Source organism: Onychostruthus taczanowskii, unplaced genomic scaffold, assembly GCF_017590055.1.
Source record: "Onychostruthus taczanowskii isolate IOZ18803 unplaced genomic scaffold, ASM1759005v1 scaffold3, whole genome shotgun sequence".
Taxonomy (NCBI): domain Eukaryota; kingdom Metazoa; phylum Chordata; class Aves; order Passeriformes; family Passeridae; genus Onychostruthus; species Onychostruthus taczanowskii.
The window spans coordinates 19,661,176-19,673,356 of NW_024500349.1; the positions used below are offsets into that span (position 1 = coordinate 19,661,176).

Here is a 12,181-nt window from a genome sequence, read left to right on the forward strand (position 1 = left end):
TTACCATCTGCTCAGACACTTCTAACTTCATCCATGTGACCCCACACCACACACACGCCTTATACCTACCAGTAAAAACTTGAGGTTTGCATCACTTATTGTGAGGAAGCCTATTTTCTGTAGATAATTTTTCAAAATACCAATAATTTATCTTTATTCCCCTTGCCCTTCTGTTTTCAGGCTTTCTGCCACCTGAAGTGCTTCAATCACACCTACTGTCATTTTACATCACTATGAAAATGATCAGACTCACCCATTCTCATAAACTACAGTCACACAGAAGCTTTTCAGGAAGTCTATCCAGTGCTACTCCTGTGCATAATGAAGTATTGATTTGCATCCTCTGAGAATGTGATTAGACAGTAGAAGCCAGGCCACAGGCCCTGAAATCCACAGTCAGACTCTCTTCCAGCAGAACAAATGCCACTTCCCCTGCTGGCATCCTCATCTGAGGCTGGGAGACGAAGGCTCATTAGAGCTGCACTGTTATTTCTTTCCTTCCCTGCTGCAGAAGAGCTCCTAAAACTCTGCAGGAGCTTATCTTACCCAGAAAGGAGGAAAAGCTTATGCAGGAGGCATGCAGTTCTTCAGAGACAGTTCTACCAGGGGAGGCCAATTGCTTGTTAATCAAAAGCCTCTTATCTGGAACCACCTGGACATTTACACTGTTCTAAAATGAGGCCTAGGAATCCCAGCTGGACTGTTTCACATTTTTAGAGGTTCTCTACGGGGTAGCATGGCAAAAACACACTGCAGGAAGAGATTGGTACCATCCTTTCCTGGGCACAGTCTGCATTTGGATCAGCTTAAGCTAATCAGAGATACTCAGGAATAGTTTTCTATTAAGATGACATCCATAGGAAAGGAAAATAAAAACAGATCCTAGCTCATAAAGCATGCAAGAATGCTTAATGTAACTTACAGACTACTCTTTCTAAGGAAAGAAGGGATTTGATCCTCTGTTGAAATACATTTTCCAGGGAAAAACAGCATGTTAGCAGAGTGCTAACAACCCTGTCCACCTGCACAATTACTCTGCTGGCACTGAGAGATTTCACCCTTCCTTTGAACAGAAAGCAATGCTTCAAATACCCTGGACCAAATGGAGAAAACACTGTTTACAGAACAGCAACAAAGCCAGGGCATGAGATATTGTTTTTTTTTTCTTTGGAAGAGTAGAGGCTGCACTTTAATTACATAATTAAAATCCTGTAGGGTTTACTGCAGCTGCCCTGCAACTGATATTAAAAACAACTCAGGATACAGCTTGGCAGAGATGCTGTAATAGAGCATCAGTGTTCTAATTACTTTCAACAGCAGTTTTAAGGCTGACACCTGTGACAAAGTGAACAAATGTGAAACAGCTGTCTGGAAAGGTGGATTCTAAACACAATGCTTGCTTCCAGTACCACATTACAGCAGGGTATTCTAACCTGCCAAATCTCCCACTACAAGTAGCACAGGGCTTTTGGTGGTTTATTCAGATCCATTTGTTTTCTTGCAAGCAAGGGACCAGAGAACCTTTAATCCACCTTGCAAGTAACTTTGAGACAGTCCATTTGCTCCAGCATGTTCTGCAGCAGCTTTCCTTACAAGCTTTAACATAGACACAAAAAAATAAAAATACCACATGGCAAAAATGAACTGACTAAAGAGCTGGAGACCAGCCACAAAGAACAGCACATATTTGCTAAAAGGAAGAGAGAAGCCTCAGTGTTGCATGTAAGTATGTACTGAAGAACAAGGGGGGAGCAGAGAACGGGGGACAGGAGGGGGAAGAGGGAAGAAACGGTTTTCAAATAAATTTCCCAGTCACAAAGGAAAGAAAGCTTTAATACTTCACGGGGTCACAGAGCACTCCAAAAAGCAATGCCTGACCTCGCCCTACAAACGAATCAATGAACGGAGCAGAGCCAGCAACACCAACACGTAGCGATCCTCACATGTCAGGTCAGATTTGCAGAGTTTCAGTCTACCTGTAGCCGGGCTGCTGCTGCGCCTTCACACGCATTCAAAGAGTATAAGAAACAGTAATTACGTTATCTCCCATCCCGTACAGCACACCCTGCTGCAGCCCCTCGGTCTCCCCCCGGGGTCACGTTAAACCAGGAGCTCCCAGCAAGGGGCCGGGTCAGGCGGGGACCCGGCCGGGGCAGCCTCCCGCTGTCACCTCACCCGAGACCCAAAGCCGGGCAGCCCCGCACCGCACCAGCCCCTGGGGCTCAGCAACCGCTGCCTCAGGGCAGGCGGGAAAACACAATCACACCGCTAGGTTGGAAAAGACCTCTGAGATCATCGAGTCCAATCTACGACCGAGCACAGAGAGCCCGATGCCGCCGCTGACCCCGACCCGCTCCCCCGGGCTGCCCCTCACCCCGGCGCCGGTTCCCCCGCCGGGGCCGCCTCCCCTCACGCCACCACCGCGGCCCGTGTCCCGCTCAGCCCCGCACTCACCGCGGCGGTGGCATCGCCCCTTCGCCCGCCCCGCGCCCGCTGTGGCGGCGTTGGCGCCATGTGACCGCTGCCTCCTCCTCCTTCTCCTCCCTATTCTCCTCCTCTTCCTCCTCCTCCTTCGCCGCCATGACAGGCGGGGCTTGGGGCAGTCGGAGAACATGGCGAGTTCTGAGGGGTAGAGCAGAGGCGCTGTGGCGGTGTGTCCTGCATCCATTTTGCCGAGCTGTGAGGGGAATCAGGAGTGCAGGGCTGTGGATATGCGGCTTTTACTTCTCTCCTCCCCTCAGATTTGCTCTGAATGTCTCTGCTCATGCCACCAGGTTTACTCTGTGTGTGGCAGCTCTCTGAGACGAATAAAGCATTTTCCAGTCCCTCGAAGTATTTGTTTCGGGCTTTTCGGCCTTAAATGGCCCCATGGAAGTACAGAATCACAGAATTGTTTGGGTTCCATCCAGCCCAACCCTGCCAAGGCAGGTTCACGTGGAGCAGGTGTCACAGGAATGTGTCCAGATGGGTTTGGATGCAGTGAGGGGAGACTCCATGACCTCATTGGGCAGCTGGTACAGTGCTCTGCCACCCTCAGTGTAAAGAAGGTCTTAACTCATCTTGAAGTTCAACTTCTCATATTTTAGTTTATGGCCATTGCTTCTTGTCCTGTTGCTGGGCATCACCAAAAAGTCCAGCGTCGTCCTCTTGACAACCCACCACTGAGATACTTCTATGTATTCGAGAGATCCCTTCTCAGTCTTTAAACTGAACAGGACCAATCTCGCCTCGTAAAAGAGATAGTCCATTCTCTGTACTTTTCCTGGGGCTTTGAAGGGGGAAAAAAGGTGTGTAGGTCAGGCTGGTGGAGGATGTCTGGGCTGACCAGCCATGGATCCCTCACCCTGTAGGCTGAGTTGCTGTGGGGAATGTGAAGGGGTGTTTTCTTCATCTGGAAGAGGGAGATAGCAGAGGAAAATCTACCACAACTACACTGAAATAACCTGAGATTGGCAGTTAATGTGCTTCCGTAGCGACGAGATTTACATCCTCACAGGTGGGGAGTCATGCTGAAACCTCAGATCTTTGATATCTAGAGTAAAGGGTCAAACAACTGGCTTGCTAAACCCACCACACCACAGATCCATCTTTGTGCAGGACTGACTTGGCAGGTGTCATTTCTCCAGGCAAAGGGGTGAAACTGGAAGGCATGTTGGGTTTGTAAACCCCGGTAAGGTTTAAGAACAAACTAATTGTCAGATTTGCATGGCATAGTCAGGACTGGGAGCTTATTTTATAAAATACAGATTACAGAACTTGAGCTCCTGAATGACACTTTGAAGATGGCAGATTTTATTTTATTGAAGTGGAAATTAAACTGGGTTGACACATCCAAGCCCATTCTTTGGTGGATATTGCCCTCAATATCCAGAGATTATGGCAAGTTGCTTTATGATAACAAAAATAGAGAAGAACCCAGAACCTGTCAAAACTCTGTAGCTGCAGCATTAGAGTACAGAGGGCAAAAAGGCAATCCATAATCAGAAGCTGCAGTGAGAGAAAAGGGAGTTACAGCCTGTGGAGGGGCTAGTAGGTGGATGGCTAGGAGGTAGCAGGGATCAGGATGAAAGCAAGGTGCAGTTAAATGAGATAACCACACAGTCAGCCCCCCATCAGACAGCTTTCCAGAATTCCTGTTTCATAATGGCTAACATGCACCTTTGATCTCATAATTTATCCCAAGGACTGCAAGTGTGTGTTAAGCTCTTTTAGGTAAAAGCAACCTCAGCATATATGATATCTGTTTTTTGCAGAACCATTATCCTGGAAGTCCTAATTTGGCCAGTTGTTGCCCACCTTGTAACTCGAGCTATTTAATCTCTTTTAATTCTTATTGATAAGAATTTCCCTGGTGCTTGGATTATCATTTTATTAACAGAATTAATAAACCTATACTTTTTTGTGTCATTTAATATAAGGTCTTTGAGATGTGTTTTACCTCTCAAAATTCCTGATAATCTGTCCAGCCCAATTGCTTAATAAGATCTGTGATAACTCGTTAGTGTTAACTAATTGACCCACTTCCTATGTGCTCACAGCAAAAGGCAAGAACTCTTATAACAGTCCTGGCAAGAAGCCATAACCCAAAGTAATCCTGTGTCAGTGTGGGTTGGGGTCAAAATTTGGGTTCCAAATTTACTCAAGCACTGAAATTTAATTTCTGTTGTTGATGTGTCTTGGACACAGAAATTACGCAAGAGAAATGGACAGTCAGGTACAAAAGATACTCTTTAAATCCTGTCTCTTATCTTAGATTGATCCATCTACTTTGTGAAAAAGGAGCCAAATGTCCCCAAAACCAAAGAGAATTAATGTGTATTGTTTTTTCCAAATCCAGATTGTTGAGACCAAATTTCTCCAGCTGATGTGTAGTGCTTGTTGACCAGCTGTGATAGAGAAGACTGGAGGAAACCCCAAGTATTCCTTCAATAACTGGGAGGACTTGCATTTGTTTCAGTGGTTTCCTGTTGCAATTGTCTGCCTACAGGCTGTCTATGAGTGAAGTCAGTTTCCACATCCCCTAACAGTTTCTAAGTGATTCTGGTTTTGAGTGGCATAGAAAAGCCCTTGCAAGTGCTGGAGAGTTTATTTGGAGTGTTTGAGGAGCAGGACATTTGTCTGGTTGCTCTCAAACCACTTCCTTCTTATTGTTACTTTTGCTGAAGACCACTTGACGTGGTTTTCTTGCCTGCTTTCCCAAGGAAATAAGGTCAAATGACAACTCAGAATATGTATATGGGTTTATCTGTTCTGCTGTCTCTTCTCAAGTGCTTCTGAAATCTTGGGCTATATGTATCAAATTTGACAGTGGGTGGAGATCTCAAAGGGATATATTCTAAATAGCTTTGCAAAAACAGACGTCTGAATTGGAGAGACTCTTATCCACCACCAAGGAAAAGCCTGTAGAACAAAGACATCCCACATACCCTTAAATTTATTAGGAGCACTCAGGAAAAAAATCTATGGAGCTCTTGTAGCTCATCTATTGAAGGCATCAATTCTGTGCTTTGGAGCAGATGAAAAGGCAAAAAGGATGTTAAGTATATTAAAACCAGAATATAGAACAAGACGGGAAGATTTGTAAAATCAAAAATGCTTGCACATCTTGAATATTTTGTGGAATTCTCCCTAAAGCACCAAGGTAGAGAGAAAAGCAATGAACTGATTGGAATTTCTTCCTTAAAAAATAAAAAAAAAATAAATAAAAGAAGTGTTGGAATACACTTGAATGGTTTAATTTGGAAAAAGACCATGAAGGAATGTGATTGTGATAGCGGTCAAAAAATCTGTTGTAATAGAAAAAGTGAATTCTGTATTTCTTATAGCATAAAATTTAGATGTCCTGAGTGGAATTTCCAGGCAATAAATTTAAAATAAATAAAAGAAAGTATGTTTTCTCTAGAGTTACAGTTGTAAATTGCTGCAAGTGTATCAGAGAGGCCAAAAGTATAAATGTTCTCATGAGTGGATTAGAAATGGAAATGAGAAAAATGTCCACTGAAGCCTCTTAAGCATAATGCTAATGCAGCTGCCAGCTGAGGAAATCTCCAAGTAAAGGGGTGGATTCAGCCAGCAGATTAAGGCACCTAAATTTGGTTTTCCATGTGTAGGTGTCTCCATGTGAACCAGATGTCTAAGCTCCCCTTATACTCAGCAGAGAATTAATGTGAGATTTAGTTACATAAATGCAGGCACCGAGTGCCAGTTTAGGCACTGAGGAATTTTCTACCTGGCCTCCTGCTCCAAGAAACAGCAGGTATCCAAAAAAGCTGTTCTGGCTGAAATCTCACGTGGAAGTTGTTGGTATCTCAGTCCACCACGGTTGTCACTGAGCACAGATGGTTGGCAAGATGAACCTTGCTCATGGTTGCACAGCAAGCTGTTCAGACCACCTCCAGGCAGATGGATCAGTGTACTCTGAGCAGCTGAGTAGCTCCTTGCTCCATCAGCTGCATTGAGTAGTTCTGTATCGACTGCAGGAGGAATTTGCATGCAGATGAAGACATTGGCATGGGGACACTTCAGTCTAGGTGTCAGAACTTGTAGGTTTTGCCAGGCTGTACAGAGGGAATATTGCTTAGCTTTTCACGCTGTCTCCTGAAGTTTCCTTAGCTAGTCAGACCAGTGAGTTGATTCGGCAAGTATCGATTTGGGGGAAGAATCCAAGAGATTATACATGAAAAGCCATCCTAAAATACTGTTGGTAATGAGGCTTGTGTGAAGGATTAGTGACAGTGTGTTGTATCACGGTGCATGGATATGGAGTGACACTTGGAACACAGTTACATGACTCCCTCAGCCTGGAAGACACCCAATGGCCAAGAGTTCTGGGGCAGCCACAGGTACTGCTGCTGACACCCAGAATGGCCAATTCTTAATGGCCATTCAATCCTGTAGCTAAAAGGGATTTTATTTTTTTTTCTTCCACAAAGGGAAATCAAAATGAATTTGGTTGATGGCACGCTTTGCACGCTGTCGGCTGTGAATCAGACCAGTTAGGTCTTGTTAGAGTAGCACAACTTGTCTTAAAAGAATTTAGGCTAAGATTCAGGGCAAAGAAATCAAAAAGAAGGATAACTAGAAAAGCCAGATGATAATTAAATGATTCTTGGAATGCTGAATCAGTTTTTTCCTCAGTCTCTCATGCTTCAAATTATTTACATTTTCTTGTTGGAAATACAAAACTTTTAGCACTAATGCTGTCCTCTGGGGCTGATGAAAGTTCTAACAAAACAAGTCAGCAAGCTCAAGAGTTTCTTTTTTGGACATCCTACAACAAGATGTGAAGCCTTTTTCAAACACCATTGAGCACCATGTGTGCTCCTACACATTTGCTAATTATTGGCAGAATGCTTTGATACTGCAATAAATAATAACAAATAATAAATAATGAGTACTTCCTTCTAGCATTGCTGGTGTCAGGAGAACATTGTGATCTCAAATATCCTGCTCAGACAGAGATGAGAGCAAACCTGATACATTACAATAAACAGGTTCTCTCCCTTTTCCCATACACAAGACACAGATAAGATCTACAAACCAGCTAAATATATTAACCCATCCTAATGAAGCAGGAAACAACTAGTAAGCTGGAGTAATGAGCATGTGTGATGTGGCCCTAAAATCTGCAGGAATAGGAGGAAGGAGCCAGTTGTGTGACATACAGTGCCTGGGAGAATTCACAGATCCAAGGATCTTGCTAAGAGTTGTTTTGTCTTAGCAAGGTTTGCAGTACTGAGCATACAGAGTAGTATTGTTATGCTCTCTCCAATTCCCTTCAAATTTTTGTCCTTCATTTTCCAGCCGAGGCTGTGTTGTTTTTCTGCACTTCTTAACACTTTTTTAAGCTCTTCTGTAGAGTCTCTCCAGAACTGTGGAAAAGTTGTGTTTTATCTTTGGGGTGTTGCTGTCTAAATTCCATCTAGTTTTCATGTTCATAAGTTCTCACTCTTAAGGTCTTTGAGTGAAACATTTCTATGTTTTCTAGAATTTCTTTTTACTGAAATAAAACTTTCCTTGGAATCTGTGGAGAGGGGTAATTGGCCAAACTTTCTGTCCAGTGTTGCTCAACTGTGCTCAGATCACTTCACAGGCTCTGGAGTCTGGGCCAACCTGGACTGATTTCTTTTCCACTTTGGACTGCTTTGCAAAGTTTGAGAATGAAAACAATCCCATTAACCCAAGAAATCTCATAATTGAATTGGCTTTTTACCAGTGAACTATATTACAACTCTACCAAGAGTTTCCTTCCGTCATTGTTTCAACTCCTTGATAAGAAAAGGAAAAAAGTTTATTTGCAGAGGAGTTCAGCCTCATTATCTTCTTTTTACAGATGTGGAAGTTAAGCACAGAAAGATGAAGTTGTTTGTTCCAGGTCATCCAACAAAGCACTGGCAGACCAAAAAATAGAATTGAGTCCTTCAGTGCTTTTTCTGTTGCATCACTGTCTTCCTGTTTTGATGAAAACGTCTAAAATGTCATTTTCATAGGTAAGTATCTGAGAAATATTCAGACTTCCTGAACAGTCTGACAAAACCTTTAGTTATGTCACATAAACTGGTCTTAGATAGAGTTCAGACTGAGACTAGGACTCCAAGCCTGAATTGTGGCATTTCTATTATAAAGGGGTTGGTTTTTTTTTTTCTCTTTTTTTCTCACAACAGGTATAATCTTTAATCAAAAGATCTCTCAGCCTCTAGCCCCAAATTTGTTGTACAATAGGATGCTGAGCTATTTTGCTTTTTCATACTGGAGGATTTTTCCTGCATTCTCAGGAATGGGCTTTCACTTTCCTAGAACTGAGAAATGCATAAAAAGGATGTATGTGTAACAAGGAAAGGGTGGTTATCCAGTAATATTCATAGTTCCATTTTAGGTCTATTTTTCCCATTCGTTTTGTAAAATTATTCTGATTCGCACTAACTGGGGGTAGTTCCTGCTTCTCTGTAGCAATTTTAATCACAGTGGTACCCTTCTTTCTTTTCTTCTCTTCCCTCCTCCAATTTGTCTTTTTTTGTCTGTTTCAATAACACATCCTAAAAAAATTTCACAACTTGACAATTTTCATGAGCAATCAGACAGTGATTTACAAACTTGTACTTTGAATCATTCTTCTTTTTCAGAGGCCTGACATATGTTTGCAGTAAAATTGATCTTTGTATTGTTTTTTCAAAGAATATGTGAAGTTCAGTTGTGTTTCCTACCTTATGCACATATGAGAAACTGCAGAGGAAATTATATTCTTATAGCTAAGAGGATAAGAATTAGGAGACGTGACTGTCCCTTAAGGCACTCTCTCCATAAATCTGGATTTATTGTTTGATGTCTTCATTTGTTATATACAGTGTGTTGATAAAATTGTTACTCTCACAACCTGTGCCTACTTTATCTGTTTAGATTAGAACCACTTGCAGTCAAACACAGTTTCTTGTTGGGCAATTAAATATCACTACAAGCAGGGATGCCTGACCTCTCAAAATTCCCAGGCAAATTGAAAGCAATACAAGAAAAAAAAATCCCCATCAGGAAGGTGCTCTTTGTTGCACCACTAACTTGTGGTTTACCAGAGAAATATGTTAGAGTAGACTGTAAAACCAGTATTTCTAAAATGCAAGTTTTAGAAGTGTCATAGATTTGATTTCAATAAATGATGAAAACAAAAATAAGTGTTCTAATTGGTCTATACAGTAACCAAGAGCTGTGCAGTTACATGTAAATTTACTCCTTATTTTAGCATGAACAAGATTGGTATGATTAAAATGCTCAAGGCAATTTTTGGGCCTATTAAATTAAATGAATGACTGGAGGAAACCATTATTTTACTCTCTGAAAATGCCAAGCTCTGAAAGTGAACTGCCTAAGGAAAATGGTGAGATTGGAAGATAAATACCACAGAAATTTATCCTGATTAGACATTGTGCTGTTCTAGGGAATAGCATGTTAATAGCAGGAGAATTCTGTGTGAGCTGTGAGATGCCCCCTGGTGTATTTCTGCTGAGACATTGTACAGGACCAGGACACAATCTGAAGTATTGACAGAGGATAAGGAAGTGCAGAAGGCACAGGAAGCTATGTAAGGACACAAAGCTGCAGAAGAGGGATTGGTAGCAATGCCATTTAGCATCTAACTGCCATTTACAATAAGAAGCATTACCTGTAAGCCACTCAGATTTCAGATTTCAGTAGTAAGGGTGGGAGGATTCTATGTGGTGGTGGGGATCCAACTGGGAAAGAGATCAGCAGCATTTTCTGGATGCTATAGATGGAAGGGAGGTTGGAGAGGCTTTGATGAGCCCCAGAGAAAGGAGTTCCATTCTTCACCGTGATGTCTCTTTGATAGAGAGCTTTGTGAGGGTTATGGGGATCCCCAAACTTGCCTGCACAGCATGTGTCTGAATTCCTCTCACCACAAATCACCACTCAGATTTCAGTAGTAAGGGTGGGAGGATTCTATGTGGTGGTGGGGATCCAGCTGGGAAAGAGATCAGCAGCATTTTCTGGATGCTATAGATGGAAGGGAGGTTGGAGAGGCTTTGATGAGCCCCAGAGAAAGGAGTTCCATTCTTCACCGTGATGTCTCTTTGATAGAGAGCTTTGTGAGGGTTATGGGGTTCCCCAAACTCACCTGTACAGCATGTACAGGTGAGTTTGGGGAACCCCAAACCCTCTCACCACAAATCCCAATATACTCTGTCTTCTTCCTTCTTCATCCCCAAACTTGCCTGCACAGCATGTGTCTGAATTCCTCTCACCACAAATCCCAATATACTCTGTCTTCTTCCTTCTTCTTCTTCTTTCCTAAAAAATTATACTTGTTTGGAGCTGCTAAGAAGAGGAAGAAGCTGGAAAGGGACAGAAGAAAAGGAACTCAGCAGAGGGGAAGGAAGGAATGGAAGCCCAAGAGGAAGGCTTTAGAGAGCAAGGATTTCTGTTCCTATTACTGGGGTCAAAAATCACTGCTCCCAAGAACCAATGCTCTGACAGTAATGCCTGCTCCTCTTGCTTTCAGAGATAGCAGTGGCTGGGAAGGTAGCAATCAAGCACAAGCCTGAGTGCCTTGATGTTTGTGTGTAATCCAGAACCCTGAGCAGAGTGCCTGTGTCCCAAGGAGTGGTGCAGTGACTACTGGGACATGCTCTTACAGCAGCCCTGGATTTCAGGTACAATTTTGAGTTAAGTATCATTTGTTACAGGAATGCTAGAAAGTAGCAGTAGTATCTTGAATAGGATAAGAAGAGAAAGTGGAGGTATTTCAAGGTCTGACATAAGGCTGGTTGGCACACGGTGGACTTAGAAAAGTCAGGATTTTCTTGGAATAGTCTTGTCAATGAAGAGAGAAGAAAACTGTGATTGGGGTAAGAGAAATTAGAATTCTTTTGCCTCTAAATTGGTATGGATGGCTCTTGTCCAAACTTAAGTGGCAGTTCTAGATGCTAGGAAGTTGTTCTGTGGTGTTGATTATCCAGTATTTTTCAAGAAATAAAGTCACATAAACCATAAGGACCTAAATATGTGTAGACAAGAGTAGAATCAAAAGCAGGGGATTCTAAGAGTTTGAGGAGGAGCTCCTGCACTATAAATTACCCGTTCGTAATTCAACTGGAATTTAATATTTTCAACTCTCTTTTGGAGGATGACAAAACAAAATGCGTTTGTTACTTCATTCAAGAAGAAAAAGAGTATTATAAACTATTTTCATAATTAAATTAATCCAAATCTCAATCCTTTTTGTATGCCCTTGTGATGGAAATAAAAAAGAGTGTGTAATTTTGTATCATTAAGAGAAAATGCCAGTGGTTGAGCCAGGTATCTTTTAATGTCTGCATATTTTGGACATGTTTTTACTAATGAAAGCTTTAGTTCTCTTGTGGATTAAATAAGTGAGGACAGGGAAGTAAGGAAATGAGGGCAAAATCCCTTTGAGCAGATCAATACTGGCTGTAACAAAATTTCATTTCAGCACTTTATTGCATAAAAATCTGTTGTAAACCAAACAATCCTGGTGGTGTTCTTACAGCCATTGTTGCCAAAAGAAAGAAAATAAAAATTTCAGCTTTCATTGTAATGAAAGCCTCCAGTTCTTGTGATTACAGGAATAAAGCCTTAAAGATTTGACAAATACATAAAATGATGGCTTTTCCTACAGAGTAAAATTAAAAATAAAAAATAAGTGAAGAGACAA

At 42.1% G+C, this 12,181-nt stretch overlaps 1 protein-coding gene across 2 annotated transcripts in view; it reads right to left on the minus strand.

Annotated features, from left to right (window-relative positions):
- The window catches only part of GALNT11 (polypeptide N-acetylgalactosaminyltransferase 11), a 45,301-nt gene extending 42,790 nt beyond the window's left edge, over positions 1–2,511 (minus strand). Inside the window, exon 1 of one of the 2 annotated variants that reach the window (XM_041408840.1) lies at positions 2,455–2,511. The gene's annotated coding sequence lies outside the window, so the exon portion shown is untranslated. The other variant, XM_041408843.1, reaches the window with a different exon arrangement.
- Between the last annotated feature and the right edge of the window lie 9,670 nt (positions 2,512–12,181).